The sequence below is a fragment of the Nuphar pumila genome, chromosome 12 (assembly GCF_984573655.1).
Source record: "Nuphar pumila chromosome 12, dmNupPumi1.hap1.1, whole genome shotgun sequence".
Classification (NCBI taxonomy): Eukaryota; Viridiplantae; Streptophyta; class Magnoliopsida; order Nymphaeales; family Nymphaeaceae; genus Nuphar; species Nuphar pumila.
Window position 1 is genome coordinate 8017137 of NC_143260.1, and position 17209 is coordinate 8034345.

Here is a 17209-nt window from a genome sequence, read left to right on the forward strand (position 1 = left end):
GCACTCTTTAAGTTAAAAACTTTTCTTTATTTTATTGAAGAGAACTGAACATATTAGGCCTTTCTGGTTCTGCCCCATAATTTGAAGTGTTTTATGATAAATTTGAACCGTTATAGATGTGTTTAACATGCTCGATTTAGTGGGAATCTACTCTTAGATTATATTTTTCTGACAAAATATATTTTTATGAGCTGAGAAAAATTGATACCTTCATAAACATTGATTTTGGATCATCAGAAAAATCTGTATTCATGTCAGATTCTGGTGATCCAAAAGCCGGTTCCCACTAAACAAAACTTATAGATCACATCTATGATGTGAGATGTGAGAAAAAATACCAAAAAACTATGATTTTGAAGGGGGTAGAACCATTGCCCATTATTGAATGATGGTTGGACAGAAACATGTTGATTTTTTTTTTGTTTATTATTGGGAGCAACCACACCTTGGATTGAAAACCTAATCGTGCTGCTTTTAGCCTACCGCACTTATGCTTGCAGCATAAAATTTTGTGGGAGCCCAAGTTTTTTTTTGATAGGCAAGCTGGGGTTAGTCAGACCCCACCAGTTACACAACATACCATTGGGTTTTGAACTTGCAATGTCCCAATAGATGGTGACGTGCACTAACGGCTCCTACCAAACAAGCTGAGCCCCAGACGCCCAAGGTGATATGCTATGTCACATGATTCTTCAAACCCATTTATTCCTTCAGCTAATGACTTTTGAATGATGCTACAAGAATCAAATAGCCACTCTATTTTGAGAAGCCATTGGTCCAAGCTTTTTAAGCTACCATAAGAACAAAATTGATGTTGAAGGTTTAATTATTCAATCATTTCCTGACAACATGCTCTAGGCTTGCTTAGCTTAACTAAGACCTAATTCTAAATTCATGCAATGTCAGTATCAGTGTGAATAGCCGATATTCATATCGCAAAAAATTGATACGGTACAAAGGTGATTCGGGTTATTTTTTAAAAAATCTAAAAACTAATTAATTTTTTTTAATGTTATTTCCAAACGTATCATTTTTTGGTTAAAAGTTGGCCAATTCAGTTTGATTCAGCTTGGAAGGATCAACTTAATCTGAGTCGTTTCCAAAGATTCAAGGCCTGATACGATATTGACAACATTGGTTTCAGGCAGATATACAAAGTAATTTCCTAATATTACAGGTTTCCATAGTACTAATATGAGCCGTCTGATGCTAATCTATGTCAAAATTAGTAAAAAGAAAGGATTACTAGCGACTTTGCCATAATTGCATTGAATCAGGCAGTAAACCCCTTCCAATCCCAAGTCCCAATGTTCATCTAGAAAAGGAGGTAATCTTGTAGATATGAGAGGAATCAGGGGTCCCAATTTAGGCTCCCAAAATAGTTCATATAGAATATTATTATTACCTCTCTCTCTCTCTCTTACGTCTTATAAAAATAGCCTTGCTGTTGATCTCTCTTCTGTGATCTCCACAACAGCCGGGCTCTCTTTCCTTCTCCATGCTACAGAAAGGGACAGTTTTCCTCTCCCAACCCACCACCCCAAAAGAGGAAAACTGTCCCTGAATCGCCCTCAGGGTTGGGTAACCATCTCAGAGGTTCCCCTCTCCCATGGCGACCTCCCCTCCCATGGGCAAGAGGTACATTACCAACCAGGAGCTTCAGACCCACAACTCTGAGAAGGACCTGTGGATCTCAATCCAGGGGAAGGTCTATGATGTCACAGGGTGGCTCAAGGACCACCCTGGTGGCGATATGCCATTGCTGAACCTAGCAGGGCAGGATGTCACAGATGCCTTTGTTGCCTACCACCCTGGCTCTGCATGGTGGCTCCTTGACAGGTTCTTCATTGGGTACCTCGAGGACTACAAGATCTCTGAGGTCTCACAGGACTTCAGGAGGCTTTCCAATGAGTTGGTCAGATCTGGATCCTTTGAGAGGAATGGCCTCTTTGTGTACCTCTCTGCCTTGGTCATGTTCTCCATGCTGTTCCTGTGTTTCTATGGTGTGTTGGGGTTCCAGAACTTTTGGGTGCACATGGCTTCTGGGTGTCTGATGGGTTTTGTGTGGATTCAGAGTGGGTGGATTGGGCATGACTCTGGGCACCACAGGCTCATCAAGAACAGGGCCTTGAACAGGCTTGTTCAGGTCCTGTCTGGGAATTGCATGACTGGGATAAGCATCGAGTGGTGGAAGAGGAACCACAATGCACACCACATTGCCTGCAACAGCTTGGATTTTGACCCTGACCTGCAACACATGCCCCTGTTTGCTGTCTCCTCAAGGTTATTCCAATCCCTCACTTCCTATTTCTATGAAAGGAAGATGACCTTTGATGGCCTTGCAAGGTTCCTTGTGAGCTACCAGCATTGGACATTTTACCCAGTGATGTGTTTTGCTAGGGTCAATCTCTTTGCACAGTCTGTATTGTTGTTGCTTTCCAAGAAGAGGGTGCCTAACAGGGGGCAGGAACTTTTGGGCATCATGGTGTTCTGGATCTGGTATTCATTTTTGGTTTCATGCTTGCCCAATTGGAAGGAGAGGGTTATTTTCGTTTTTTGTAGCTTTGTTGTGACTGGGATCCAGCATGTGCAGTTCAGTTTGAACCATTTCTCGTCAATGGTGTATGTGGGTAAGCCTAGTGGGAATGATTGGTTCGAGGCCCAGACAAAGGGAACTCTTGATATAAAGTGCTCCCCTTGGATGGATTGGTTCCATGGAGGTTTGCAGTTTCAGGTGGAACACCATTTATTTCCTCGGCTCCCTCGTTGCCACTTGAGGAAAATTGCTCCTCTTGTAAGGTCTCTGTGCAAGAAGCATGGGCTTCCTTATTCAAGTGTATCATTTTTTGAGGCAAATTTGTTGACACTTAGGACTCTCAGGTCAGCAGCACTGGAGGCGAGAGACGTCAAAAATCTGGCTCCAAGGAATTTGATCTGGGAAGCCGTTAATACCCATGGTTAACAATTGTAGATTCTTTCATGTTATGAAACGTTCTTTCTTTTGGGATCCCTGTTAAGTGTGTTTTTTGGCATGAAATGTCTAATGGAGAGCCATCGTATGTAAACGGGATTGGTTGATGTTTACCATAAGAATTTGTGGATGGATTTGAGGATGTGTTACAGCATTTGCAAGAGGATACTCCTTGCAGCTGTCCTTGTTTTTCTGAACTTTCTGTTTACGAGTATTTTGTAATGAAATTTTTATCATTTTAGATTCAGGCCTGTATTTCTTTTATTGTGCAAACTTGGTTTCTTTTGTTTTATGGCGTGGAGCTCTCGTATGTTTGCCATTACTAGTGATTTTTCTTCTGCACAAATTTAAGGTCATCTGAAGAGAATTTACTTTTGATGAACATTTAAGTGGTGGAATTTTTACCTTTCTTTATTTAAGTTGGTTTTGCAGTTTTCTGCTATCCGTTTGTGTGCTTATAACTTGGTTTTAATTATGTATCTCCTAGTGGTACGGTTTTTTATCTATCATGTGTCGGGTTGTGATTCGGCCGGCCTGCCCACAAACAAACAACAACAGCAAAAAACAGTGCGAAAAAAAAAAAATGCAAGGGCAGGAGTACCTGATGCCGCCATCGCTGAATTGGAATCGATGACGGGCGGTGGCTGGACCAGGGGAAGCTGCAGGTGGTGGCTGGAGCAGGAAAAAACTTCTCCTCAACCAGACTGCTGCCCTCCACAAGCGCAGGCTGCAGTCGATGAGCAGGATCTATTTCCTCATCGGATGGAAAACCCCTGAATGGAGAGATAAGATATACAACCTGATTCTCTCTCTCATTTTTTCGTTTTTTCACACTGTGTTTTTACCATATCTAAGGGTCGCTCATGATACTTCTTTTATAAGCACAGAGTGAAAACGATTTGCGTAACCGTTCTCCTTGATTTTGTGCGAGTTTATCATAAGGAGCATCTTTCGTAGGGGGTATCCACATTATGGGTAACCACCACCACTAGCTTGTGGTTTATCCCAACATTCTCTCACTTGTTTCGACGATAAACCCTTAACCAAAAAATTTTATGGGAATGACTTGATGAATAGATTGACCTTTATGATCTATTCTGTAGATCTTTAGTTGAATCTCTAATCTTTATGAGATTATCAACAAAAATAATAATAACGAGAATCAATGAACTGAATGTCATCACTTTATTCATATGCATATGTTATAAAGAGTTTAACAAGCTCATCCTTAATACATGTTCGAAATATAATCTCTGTGCTAGCCCTTTAGTAAGAGGATCAATAATCATCTCTTTGGTACCAATATTAACAATATGCACTAGATGATTCTCTGTCATTTCTTTAACAATAAAGTACTTTAATTTCATATGCTTACATGACGTAATACTTTTATTGTTATTCGAAAATAACATCACAACTTCATTATCACAGTAGACCTTCAATGGCTTCTCAATAAAATCAATCACCTTTGACTGTGATATGAAATTCTTCAACCATATGGCCTACGAGGTAGTCTCATACAATGCTATGAATTTTGTCTTCATGGTGTGAGCAGTAATGGTTGTCTGCTTCCCACTCCTTTAAGAGATCACGCCCCCAACAAGTAAAAAGATGTACTCAGTAGTAGACTTTCTACTATTAAGGCATCTTCCTAAGTCCACATTTGAGTAGCCAATGACCTCGAGGTGATCAACTTTATGATACGTCAACATATAGTCTTTTGTCCCTTGCAAATACCACAAGACTTTCTTGGCTGCCTTCCAATGAGGTATGCCTGGGTTAGACTGAAATCTACCAAGCACCCCTACTGCGAAAGAGATATCTGAACAAGAATAAGTCTGCACATATTGCAAGCTGCCAACAACTGACGCATGTAGATAAGCACTCATCTGTGCTTTGTCAATATCGTCCTGTGGACAATCCTTTAAGCTCAGCTTGTCACCCTTTGATATGGGTGTTGAACTAGAAAAACAATTCTCTATCCCATATCGCTTTAACACCTTATTTATATAGGATCTTTGGGAGAGACCTAGAAAACCTTTTTGTTCTGTCTCGACGGATCTCAATGCCAAGTACATAAGCAGCCGCACCCATATCCTTCATATCAAAATATGATGCAAGAAATTGTTTAGTCTCTGAAAGTAACTTTATATCGTTGGTTGTAAGCAAAATATCATCCACATACAACATCAATATAATGAACTTACTCCCACTTTCCTTAAGGTATATACATTGATCAATAATGTTTTCTGAAAACCCAAAAGTTACATTGACTTGGAAAATTTTAATATACCATTGTCGGGAGGCCTGTTTAAGTTCATATATAGATTTGTTGAGCTTGCAAACCAGACGATCATTTTCAGAGAAACCAAGAGGTTGATCCATGTATACCTCTTCATTCAGATCCCCATTGAGGAACGTTGTTTTCACATCCATCTGATGTAGCTCCAAGTCATAGTGAGCTATAAGGGCCAAAATTATTCTCATTGACTCTTTAGTTGAGATAAGAGAAAATGTCTCATTATAGTCAATGCCCTCCATCTGGGTGAAGCCTTTAGCAACCAATCTTACCTTATGTCTCTCTATGTTACCTTTGGAATCCTTCTTGGTCTTAAAGACCCATTCACACCCTAAGAGTTTTACTTCCTTAGGTAACTCGACAGGATCCCACACTTGATTCTTAGTCATAGAGTCTAACTCTTCTTTAATGGCTTTTATCTAGTGTGTAGATTTTTTGTTTTTCATAGCTTCCATAAAGATCAACGAGTCATCATTTATATCAATGAAATCACCAGGCTCCTAAAGGTACACTACATAATCAGGATGTACAACAGATCTCTTAATTCATGTGGATCTCTAAACAGGTCATTCTTCAGACTTAGATTGAACTTGATCATCCTATTCATGCTCTTCTACATTGTCCACAATAGGTTCACTTTGGATTTGTGCATCAACAACCGAGTGATCAACCACATCATCATTATGAATAATAATGTGGTATCTTTCGATGTTTTCTTTAACAGGTGATAAAACTAGATCTTGTACTTCCTCAAAACCAAGGTTTTGAATTGCACTTAATCCTACTGAACCATCTTTTAGGAATTTTGCCTTATCTGTTTTAACAATCTGTGGTGAGTGAGATGAACACTAAAACCTGTATCCTTTTGTTCTTTCTAGATAATCAATGAAATATCCAATGGTTGTTTTCGGATCAAAGGCTTTAATATGGGGGTTATACAACTTGGTCTCTGCAGAACATCCCCATATGTACATATAAGACAAAGATGGTTTCTTACCTATCCACAACTTGTAAAGAGTTTTAGGCACAGATTTTGTAGGTACCTTATTTAAAATATGCATAACTGTCCTTAAGGCTTCACCCTACAGTTTAATGGAAAGTGTTGAATAATTCAACATAGCTTTGATCATTTCTTTAAGCATTCAATTTCTCATTTCAGCTGTACCATTCTGATAGGCACTACCAGGCATGGTATATTAAGACACAATGCCTTCTTTCTTGAGAAATCGTGTTAATGGTCCTTCCCTTTGCCCCATCTTAGTAAACCTACCATAATATTCGCCACCTCTATCAGACTTGACTATTTTAATAACTTTATCAGTTTGTTTTTCTACTTCTTTCTTAAATTCTTTAAACATCTAAAAAACATGAGATTTTTTGTAAATCAAGTAAAGATACATATACCGAGAATAGTCATTAATAAAGGTGACAAATTATTTTTTGCCTGTGTAACAGGGGGTAAAAGGTCCACATACATTTGTATGAACTATCTTCAATATCTCACTACTATATTTGACACCCTCTTTATATGTGTTTGTATGCTTAGCCTTTATGCAATCAAGACACAAGTCATTGTCGGTAAAATCAAGAGATTTCAAAATCTCTTTATTTAGAAGTCTCTTTATTCTCTTTTCGGAGATATGACCCAACCTTCGATGCCAAAGCATATAGGATTTATCATTAATCGTGCTACATTTTTTTCCAACTAATGCATATTCAGAAGTCAAAGACTTCTGAGTTTGGATCTTCATGTTTAATTTGTACAAACCATCATAAACTAATGCAGAACTAATTTTAATAGAATTTCTGTAAATGAATAATTTAGAATTTTTAAACTTAAAACAATATCCAAATTTATCCAATCTTGAAATTGAATTCAAGTTTCTACTTTATGATGAAATATAAAAAACATCATGAAGATCCAAATTTATGCCTGTATCTAAAGTGATCCTGTAGGTCCCAATACCCTTCACATGCGAACACATCTTGTTCCCTGAATACATGCTCTTCTCATGCATTGTTGGTTCCCTTCTATTCAGGAACGACGGTAGACAGTTGAAAATATGAACAATAGCACCAGAGTCAATTCACCAGCTATTTTTAAGAATGTGTAATGAATTACATTCATGAGAAACAAATGATAAATTACATTTCTTTTTCAACCACTTGTACTTTATACAATTTGCCTTCCTCTGTCACTTCTTCTTGCAAAATAAGCACTTTATGGAAGCAGAGTCGGATTGCTTGCTTTGGGATGTCTTATCTCCTGCTGGCTTCTTTCTAGCATTTCTCTTGAATGCATTCTTCTTTGGTCCTATCTTGGGTACATGAGAAGCCATATGTGCACTCTGCACCTTCTCTTCTTTCAATCTCTCTTCTTCTTCAACACACTTGGACATAAGTTCATTAAACGTCCATTCGTTATTATGTGTGTTGTAAGAGATTTTGAAAGGTCTGTACTCCAAGGGTAAGGACGTTAAAACTAAATGCACTAGGAAAGAATTAGTAATGGTCAACTTCATGTCATTCAGCTGAGACGCTATGTTTCTCATCTCCAAAATGTGATGGAAAATGTTTTTCCCTCTAGTATATTTTATAGATATGAGCTTTGATATCAAGGTACGAGCTCTAGCTTTGTTTGAACTCACGAATTGTGCTTCAATAACACTCAGGAATTCTTTTACTTTGCTGCATTGCGGGATGACACTTAAAATATTTTTAGCCACCTTAGATTGCAAAAGCAATAGGCCAAGCCTATTCGAACGCTCCCACTTCTCAAAAGCACTCTTTTGTTCAACAATGCTTTGATCAGTCAGGGCAGTGGGTTCATCTATCTTTAGGGCCAGATTTAAATCCATATACCCTAATGTAAGGAGAACAATCTCTTTACAATTACTAAAGTTTGATCCATCTAGAAAGGGAATACAACTAGAGCCTTCTAAAATCAATGGACTAAAAATTGCACGACAAAAGACATGTATCAAAAGGCATTCATATGAAACAAAACTTAATGGAAAAAACAAATGAATAAAGGCCCCTAATATGCTTATTTCCAGGCGAGTGTAGGGGGTCATTGAAGTCTTAACTTTGATAAGAACTTCAACACGTGTAATCACTTTGCCTACCAACCATATTTGGTAAAACTAAGGCGCTTGTGAAGTTAAACCATCAATATAAGGTATCTTTGGATACACATGTGCGATGTATCTTGACACATTTACCTTATTTTACCCTACTTAAATTCCAAACACAATAAAACTTCTTTTGTGTCATTTATCATTTTACGAATCTAAGTGCAATGTTTATATTGGCTAAAACTATATGATATTACTAAAAATTTTTCAACAACATACGTGTATTCAGTCACTTTGATGACATGAATACACTAAATCATCTAACTATCCTTAATGCCAATATTGAACATTCATTTATACATGCACAATTACAAATAAATGATCATGTTAACAAAAATATGAACTTTAACATGCTGCAACTTGATGTTTATGCCCATGAAACGAGAATCCAAATAAAAAAACATAATGAACCGGTGAAAAGACCCATTGAACCCGTCCTAAAACTGCATGAACCGATGATAAAATCCTTGAACCAGTCCTAAAACCGGTCGAAAGACCCATTGAACCGGTCCTAAAACTGAATGAACCGGTCGAAAGACCCATGAACTGGTCATAAAACTGGATGAACCAGTTATAAGACCCATGAACCAGTCCTAAAACCGAATGAACAAGTTATTAAAACCCCTGAACCGGTTCTAAAACCTCACGAACCGGTTAAAAGACCCATGAACCGGTCCTAAAACTGAATGAACCAGTTATAAAATCCTTGAACCAGGTCTGTAACAGTCTGAACCGGTCTCAGAAACCCCGAATCGGATCCAGTTGACTGAGAACCGGTTCCTGAATGGCCTGAAACGGTTCAGAAACCTAGTGAACCGGTTCACTTTTACCGTTACAGATCAGTGAATCTGGCTCTGTCAGATTTGCCAGATCCAAAACCATATAACCCGGTTCCCGTGCAGACAGAAAATGGGTTGTCGTCGCTGCCCCCTTTCAAAGCCTCATCGCCCGAAGATGTCACCGTGCAAACAGAAAATGGGTTGTCCTTCACCCTGTTCTGGCTGACCACTGAAAGGAAGGCAGTGGCGCGACAGGGAAACTGAAATGGGAGGCAATCAGGAGCCGACGACCATGACCGGTCGGTCGATCTTCACAGCCAGTGAAGATCGACTGGTTGCCTCCTTCATGGTCGTCAGTCGATGGTGATTTCGGAAGGCTCCTCGCAGAAGAAAGGAAAACATCCGTCGGTGACCGGTAAGATTTTTTATTTGGGCATTTCGGGAAACGATCGACATAATGCCGGGCATTCTTGAAACCCGGCAGAGAAAGCATCTGGTACAACGATGCATCTCCCTCCGCAAACCCTATAGGGTTGTTTTCTGGAAGGGGGGAGACACCAACGCCGTGTAGCCGGACAGGGACCTGACTGCCGGAAAATCGCTGCATCAGAGGGGCATAAAGGCAGCACGCTGCAGGTAAGCATTGGCCCATAACCCATTGTTGGGTTGTGACTTGACCAGCCTGCGCACAAACAAACAACAACAACAAGTTGCTGATAAAATAATGCAAAAAAAAAAGAAGATGCAGGGGCAGGAGTACCTGATGCTGCCATCACTGAACTGGGATCGATGGCTGGCGGTGGATGGAGTAGGGGAAGCTGCAGGTGGTGGCTGAAGCAGAAGAAAGCTTCTCCTTAATCGGACTGCTGCCCTCTACGAGCGCAGACTGCTGGATGCAGTCGGTGAGCAAGATCTATTCCTTCACCGGATGAAAAAACCTTGAATGGAGAGGTAAGATATACAACCCGATTCCCTCTCTCATTTTTCTGTTTTTCATACTGTGTTTTCATCGTATCTAGGAGGTTGCTCATGATACCCTTTTTATAGGCACAAAGTGGGAACGATTTGCGTAACCGTTCCCCCCTCCCCCCCAGTGCGAGTTTATCCGAAGGAGCATCTTCCGTGGGGGGGTATCCATATCGTGGGTAACCACCACCACTAGCCGGTGGTTTATCCCAACATCATGGTCATGTCTTCATGCATGATTTGATGATTTTGCATGATCGGGGTGGCATATCCTTCTTATTTGGTTTTTGCGTGTGCGTTATTAGTTTGGAGGTGCTCATGGAAGCACAATCATTGATAGTTTGCATCATATACAAACAAGTACTTTTGATTTGTTTGAATCAACCCTAGCAATAGGGGAATGTAATGTATTATGGGTATTCTTGCTCAGAGAAAAACTTATCGCTATGTGCGAGTTAGGTTTTATGATGTGGCCACATCTTTTGCACCATGTAGATTTCTATGTTTCAAATCTTAGCTGAGAAGGAAAACCAAGACAATTCTATAAAAATTTAGCTATATTAGATTAGTTTTTTCATTTCTACAATTCTGCATTAGTTGCACCCAAGACCCAACTGCTCGATTCATTTATATATTTACAGAAAGGAAGTGCCATGGCCATTCTTTTTGTTCCATGTCTTTTTACTAGTAAATTTTCTGGAGAGCGACTTGCATGCCCAAATTACGATATTGAATTTTCTTTGTTACACATAGTTCTGCATTCGGTGTCAAATGTTTGGAAATAAGAAGCATTACCTGAAAAATTCTTTAAAAGATTCCAGACATTGTGTAGTAAATGCAATATCGTTCATATAGATGCTTGGTATGCGAAATATTGGTGAGGTCTGTAGGTAACCTTGCGACAGAAATTCATTGTTTGATGACTGACTGGAATAGATAAGGTGGAATTCCCATGACATCAAATGATTTTAGGCTTGTGTAGTGAGCTTTTCAGGGTGTGGTGCTTTTCTAGGAAGCTGTAACGTGCATAAGAACACAAAACTGAAGTGATATCTGTCACTGTGGCAATCTTCATTTGATAGATTGCTCAAGCTACCTTGTTTTAACAAATAAGCCACCACAAATGCTTGAATTTCTACATATCACTACAAGGAAAATATGGATTAGCGGCAGACGCTATCCACCGCTAATCCGTAGCTAATCCATCGCTAAATTGTTTAGCGACAGATAGTGTCCGTCGCATAATTCTGGTCGCTAATTAGCGACAGAATTTATCCGTCGCTACTTTCATCGCTAATGTGCGTCGGATTAGCGACATACATGATGTGTCACGAGTCCGTCACTAAATAAGAACTTATTTGGGTTTGCGGTAGATTATATTTCGTCGTTAATTTCATCGCTAAAATAGTGACAAAATTAGCGACAAAATATAATCCGCCGCAAACCATCCAAAATTCGTCGTTGAATATTACCGACGGATATTATCCGTCGCTAAGCTGTCGCAAAATTTAAAAAAAAAAATTAAAAAAAGAGCCCTGAGGCGTGCGCCTCATACGCCTTGAGGCGCATGCCTTGAGGCGAGGCGTACACGCCTTGAATTTTTTAATCAAATGAGGGTCAAAGTCTTCATTTGACCAAAAATTAAGATTTTTTTAGGCAATTTTAACTAAACTGCTAGTAAAAAATTGGGTATGATCGATAAAAAATCAGGTCTCAAACATAAGCCCAAGAAAAAAACTAAGCTGCTAGTAAAAAATTGGGACTCACGCCGGGGGAAACCCTTGGACCCCCTCCTGTAAGAAAAAAACCTCTGAATCAAGCTCCACAAGTCATCACGAGTCCCCTACTGTGGTCCTCTAGAGCCATCCACCAGACTCTTCCAAGGCCTTTCTTCTCCAAACACCAGCAATCCCTTTGAACCCAAAGAAATTCAAGAATATGCCATTCACCTGTTGCTCCACTTCAAAATAAGAATTGTCATGAAAAAAAGGCAAACAAAATGTCCAAGAAGCTCATTCTCAATTTCATGAAATTTCTTAAGGTACACTCAGCAGAATACCTCTCTGTTGGCAACAAAAATATACAAAATTTTGAAGTAAAAAAAAAAAAAAGAATGTAGCCTTGATTACCCTCTAGACAATAACAATCAATCTAAATCTAGACAATAACTCGAACTCATGTGGTAGTTGCATATGCATGACAACACCTCTGCACGTTCTCAGATGGAGCTTTCTTGATAGTTCAGGCAACAAGCACAATTTTGCACCAAGACATACTATCACTGCACTATATGAACCTGCAGACCCAAAGCTTAGAGAAGATCCCACATTTCAATTCGCGGATGTATAAAGCGAAAAAAAAAACTCTGAACATGCATGTGCATGTGTTTGTGAAAGCATACATAAGCATAAACATCCATACATGGTGAACAAATGTGAATGCTCATGAAAATAATGCCACTGCCCAAAATTAATTGGTCTTTATTGGCAAGTTAGTGAATCTAATTTTTGTGATCACTGAACTAAACAAAATTTTCATGAAAGTGTCATAATATTGATCAGTTTTTCTGAAATAGATTTATAATCAATTTCAGTTCATCATAGTCCATTGTTTTATTCTTTCATTTCAGTGAAACTTTAAAATCACAAGTTCTTGAGAAAACTTCCAAGGAATTCCCTTGCCAAGAATCTCCAAAGAACCAATTTTTTTGTTGCATTGAAAGGGAAAATTTAATGTATATTATTAATGTGTCTTCAATGACAAGAAACCATCAATCCCACACAAATTGAATAACTTAAACATAATTGACTAATAATGACTTGCTTACACTGTATATCAAACAAACAATACTATGCTTGACCGAGAGAAAGGCTTAATGTTTTGGCATACCATACTATCTTTTATCGGCAGTCATATACATTTTCAAACAAACAAAAATGGTAGCAAGATACACAAGCATTAACAAAATATTTACATGCACACAGACAGAAGGTTGGTAATCAGACAAAGGAATAACCTGAAAGTTCTTGTAGATTGTCAATGGCTTTTTTATGGAAAATTATCCCTTTTGAAGGATTTTCTGAAATCATGAAATTCCCTGATAGGTTTTGGCATGCCAAAAAGAGTGCCTACAAATAAGAACTATGAAATCATTCATTCAATATGATCAATCTAAACAGAAAAGGGACGATCCCAATGGATGAAATTTTTTGCATGGCAAACATGGTTCAAAGAAATGCTTTACCTGGAGATAGCACAGAGGATGGATATTTATAGCTTCTGACATATAGAAAGCAATATTTAAATGCAAAATCACATCAGACATGAGTTTCTTCACAGTATCTTTAGTTATAACTTCAAGTTTGCAACTCCCAAGATAGTTCTGGGCATTCTGACAACTTAAAACAAATTCTTTCAACATTAGAATTGCTTGATTCAGTAAAACAAATGTCTTAGTATGCAAATCACTTTACCTTATATATCGGCAATCTTAACTACTGAATCAATGATGAAGGAACCAACACAAAATGGAGAGAAACATGATAACCTTTTGACATTCATGTAGATCAAAAATGGAGGAAAAACTCAATTGTGTAACTTAGATTGAGGAGGAACATGCTACAATGGCTTATCTTATTGAACTGAAGAAACAAACCCAGATCCTATTAAATAGCCAGGATGATTCAAAACAAAAAACAAATGGGCATTCAGTCAAGAGGATCAGTATAAAACCTTCTCCATACAATAGGTCCATCGAAGTCAACTGTTAAATCATCATTTTTATTCCAATTTGAAGGCCTAGATTGCACTGCAGTTTCTGCAACCCTTAGAAGCTTCAGGGCTTCTTCCCAGCATTCAACTCCCTTCCAAAAAGGTTTCACTGCAATACAGAACCGCAAAGAAAAAGAAGAATGCAAATCAATACAGACCTCCAAACAATATACAATGAAAAGTGTGCGGCCATTGTAGCACCTCAACATTAGACTTGGAAATCAAACCTTTAGGAGAGTAGGGATGTAGAAGTCCTCCAGCAACCCCAGAAGCACCACCTCCAATACCAATCTCATCATAGATATCAATGTGCATAGTTGAATCCTTTGAGCTGAGCTGCATAACAGAGACATTTTAATGTTTGAGTGGCTTGAAGCACAACTAAATGCCCAAGACATACGAGCATCATAAAATATTAGGTTAGCATCTTATAAAACCCATGATCGCCTGAGACAACAGGATTGTACTGTACATTAGGAGAAGAGGTGAAGGAACCAATATAAAATAATGACACATTCATGCAAAAAAATGTGTAACTTTTCTGATGTAGAAAAACACGAGCTAGATAAAATTGATAAATAGTGTTTGCACGCACTACTCAGAATGGCTTAGCTAGGTAGGCTTTTACCTAACAACTGCCAATTTAATCTGATTCAGAGACATTCAGCAATTTGATGCTCCAGCTGAATATTCTAACGTGCTTCAACATTTTGAAACTAACCGATGTTTTCACCTAATAAGAAAGGTCCTAGCAACACAATTTTCTTAGAGTGAAGATGTTCATTTTCCCTTGAATTCTATCAAATCTTTTCATAGAGAGATAAAAGCTAAAGAATAAAATAAATCAAGCCTACAGAGACCACTGCACTTAATTTTGAAGATTAGGAATTGCAAGCAGAGGTTTACTCATCTTCGTTCTCAGCAGAGGAGGAGGTGAAGACGCCCTTGGCCACGGCTGCGAAGGAGCCAAGGGCAATGCAGTCGAGGTAGTAAGGGACAAAGCCCCCGCCAATCTAGACAGAGATCACGTCGACGCCGTCAACGATGGACCGATCGAAGGCCGAGAGGATATCAGAGTGGAAGCAGCCGGACTTCCAGCAGACCTTATAGATAGCGAGGTGGGCCTTAGGAGCGACGCCTTTCTCGATCTCGACCGCATAGCCGGACAAGTTTGCCTGAAAAATGTACCTGCCTACGGCCGTCGACGTTGTGTGAGATCTGTGGTCGTCGAAGTTGCGGGGCGAGTGGAACTCGGCGGTCTCATTGAGGGCTCCGACGGTGGCCTCGTACCCCTTGGAGAAGAATCAGGCACCGACGATCTTCCGATTGTAGTTTGCGGCCATGAACGCCTGGCCCTCCATGCAGGAACCCCGCCATCGCGCTGACATCAGAGCGAGGTTGAGGTCGGAGAAAGACCGACGCTCTGGTCGAAAAGATCGGATTCAGACCACAGGTGGTGTGGAGGCTGCGAGGAGAAAGAAGGGAAGAGGGAGAGACATGCCCTAAATGGGGCTTTTTATATCGCAAATTAGCGGCGTATTCGTGAAGGAAAATTTCCGTCGCTAACTCCATCGCTAAAAATTTTTTTGTCTCGTGCCTATTTTGCGACAGATTTCGAGACAAAAATTTTTCGTCGCTAATCCATTGCAAATTTACGATGGAAAAATTCTGACGCTAATTCCGTCGCTAATTTCAATTTTGACGACGGCTAGTTTTCTCTAGCTAATCCGTCACAAATTTGTGACAAAAAAAATCCATCGCAAATTTTCGTCGCTAAGTAACGTTTTTCTTGTAGTGTATGTTTTCTATTATTTCTTTGGTTTTTTACATAATTACTGGAATTTGTGCTATGCTTGCATATAATTTGTAATTCTTCATTTTTCTCAAGATCATGAGAAGTTTGGATTCGTACTTCTGGAACCCAACCACAAAACTATGATAACTTAATTTCTAGTTGATAAAAGTTCTCCAAAAAACTTCCCTTTAAATTAAGCAACTGCTACTGATAGCAATTAACATGATCTTACTAATCTTTTATAAATATTGTTTTATACATGAGTATATTCCTTAATTAATGCATTTTTTTCATGTAATACTTCTCATATCCTTCTTCCATTTGCTCATGCTATTTTTTCCTAAGAACTTCCTTGAGGCTTTGCACTTCTTAAGGTTTCCCTTGAGGACTTGTGTTCTATTTTTCTAATTTATGTATAGAGCTACTTTTATCTTAAGCATTGTGTCTCAGTTGGGGTCAACTCCCACTGTAGAGCTCATCTAGATCTCATAAAAAAACTAAACAAGAATGGTTTGGGTCAGTAACTTTGAAGTCTCAACCTTTTAAAAATTTGAAATGCACAAATGATTTTGGTATTCTATATCTTTCCCAATTATTTATTTTGTATTTTCTTTTGCTGGTTGGCTCCATTACATAACGAAACAATGATCCAATGACCCTATTTTTTGTGTTTTTGTAGTTAGGCTAGGATATCTTTAATTTGATTTTATTGCCCGGCTAGCTATGCACAAGTTAATTAAATAGATTTGGTGGATTTATTTTCATTCTTCTTCGACTCAAGGATTTCTCCTTTGTATGTCAATGGTTCTATAGATGATTAAGGATATGCAATATTTTTTCTGATGTGATTAAAACATTCAAAAGATTGAAAAACCAATGACATCCATGGCTCAACCAGTTCTTGGTTTTTTGATGGAAAATGTTTTCCGTTTTGTGCATGGTCAGTTGAAAAGGGTCGGCCGGGCCTTCGGTTCGGCTTGGTGAGCTCCCTTTTTGACAAACTGCTGACGAGCTATATATGTATAGCTCCACCAAACCAAATGTCCCCATAATTACTAGACCGACCTGCTGTATTAATTCCATAAGCACCTAGCAGAGATATGACAAATGGTGATTTCGTTAAAAAGGATGCGTGAGCAGAGGCACTCATGTCTCACTGCAGTTTTTTTTTTGAAAGTGGTTGCTATCGCGCCTCTCCCGCGCTTACCTTGCCCTTCAGGTAGAGAAGAGTATCGAGATTCAGCATGTCCACATCAAACGCTCAACTAATCAATGTGCTCATGTGAATGGCATACCCGTCAGATAAGTGGTGGTGCCAGCAACTTGGTCTAGGTTAACAAAAAAAGAGTGCGGATCAGATAAAGGGTATTTGCGATGGATTACCTTCAAGAGTCCTGATGATGCCATTCATCCATGCAATGAATGAAATGACATTTCATCATGGTTGGGTTTCAAGTCATTTTTTTTTCAAAGTTGATGCTCTAGATGAATGTC

At 39.0% G+C, this 17209-nt stretch overlaps 1 pseudogene; it reads left to right on the plus strand.

Annotated features, from left to right (window-relative positions):
* Positions 1 to 1609: 1609 nt before the first annotated feature.
* LOC149819865 (delta(8)-fatty-acid desaturase pseudogene) lies at positions 1610 to 2962 on the plus strand (annotated as a pseudogene).
* Positions 2963 to 17209: the final 14247 nt, after the last annotated feature.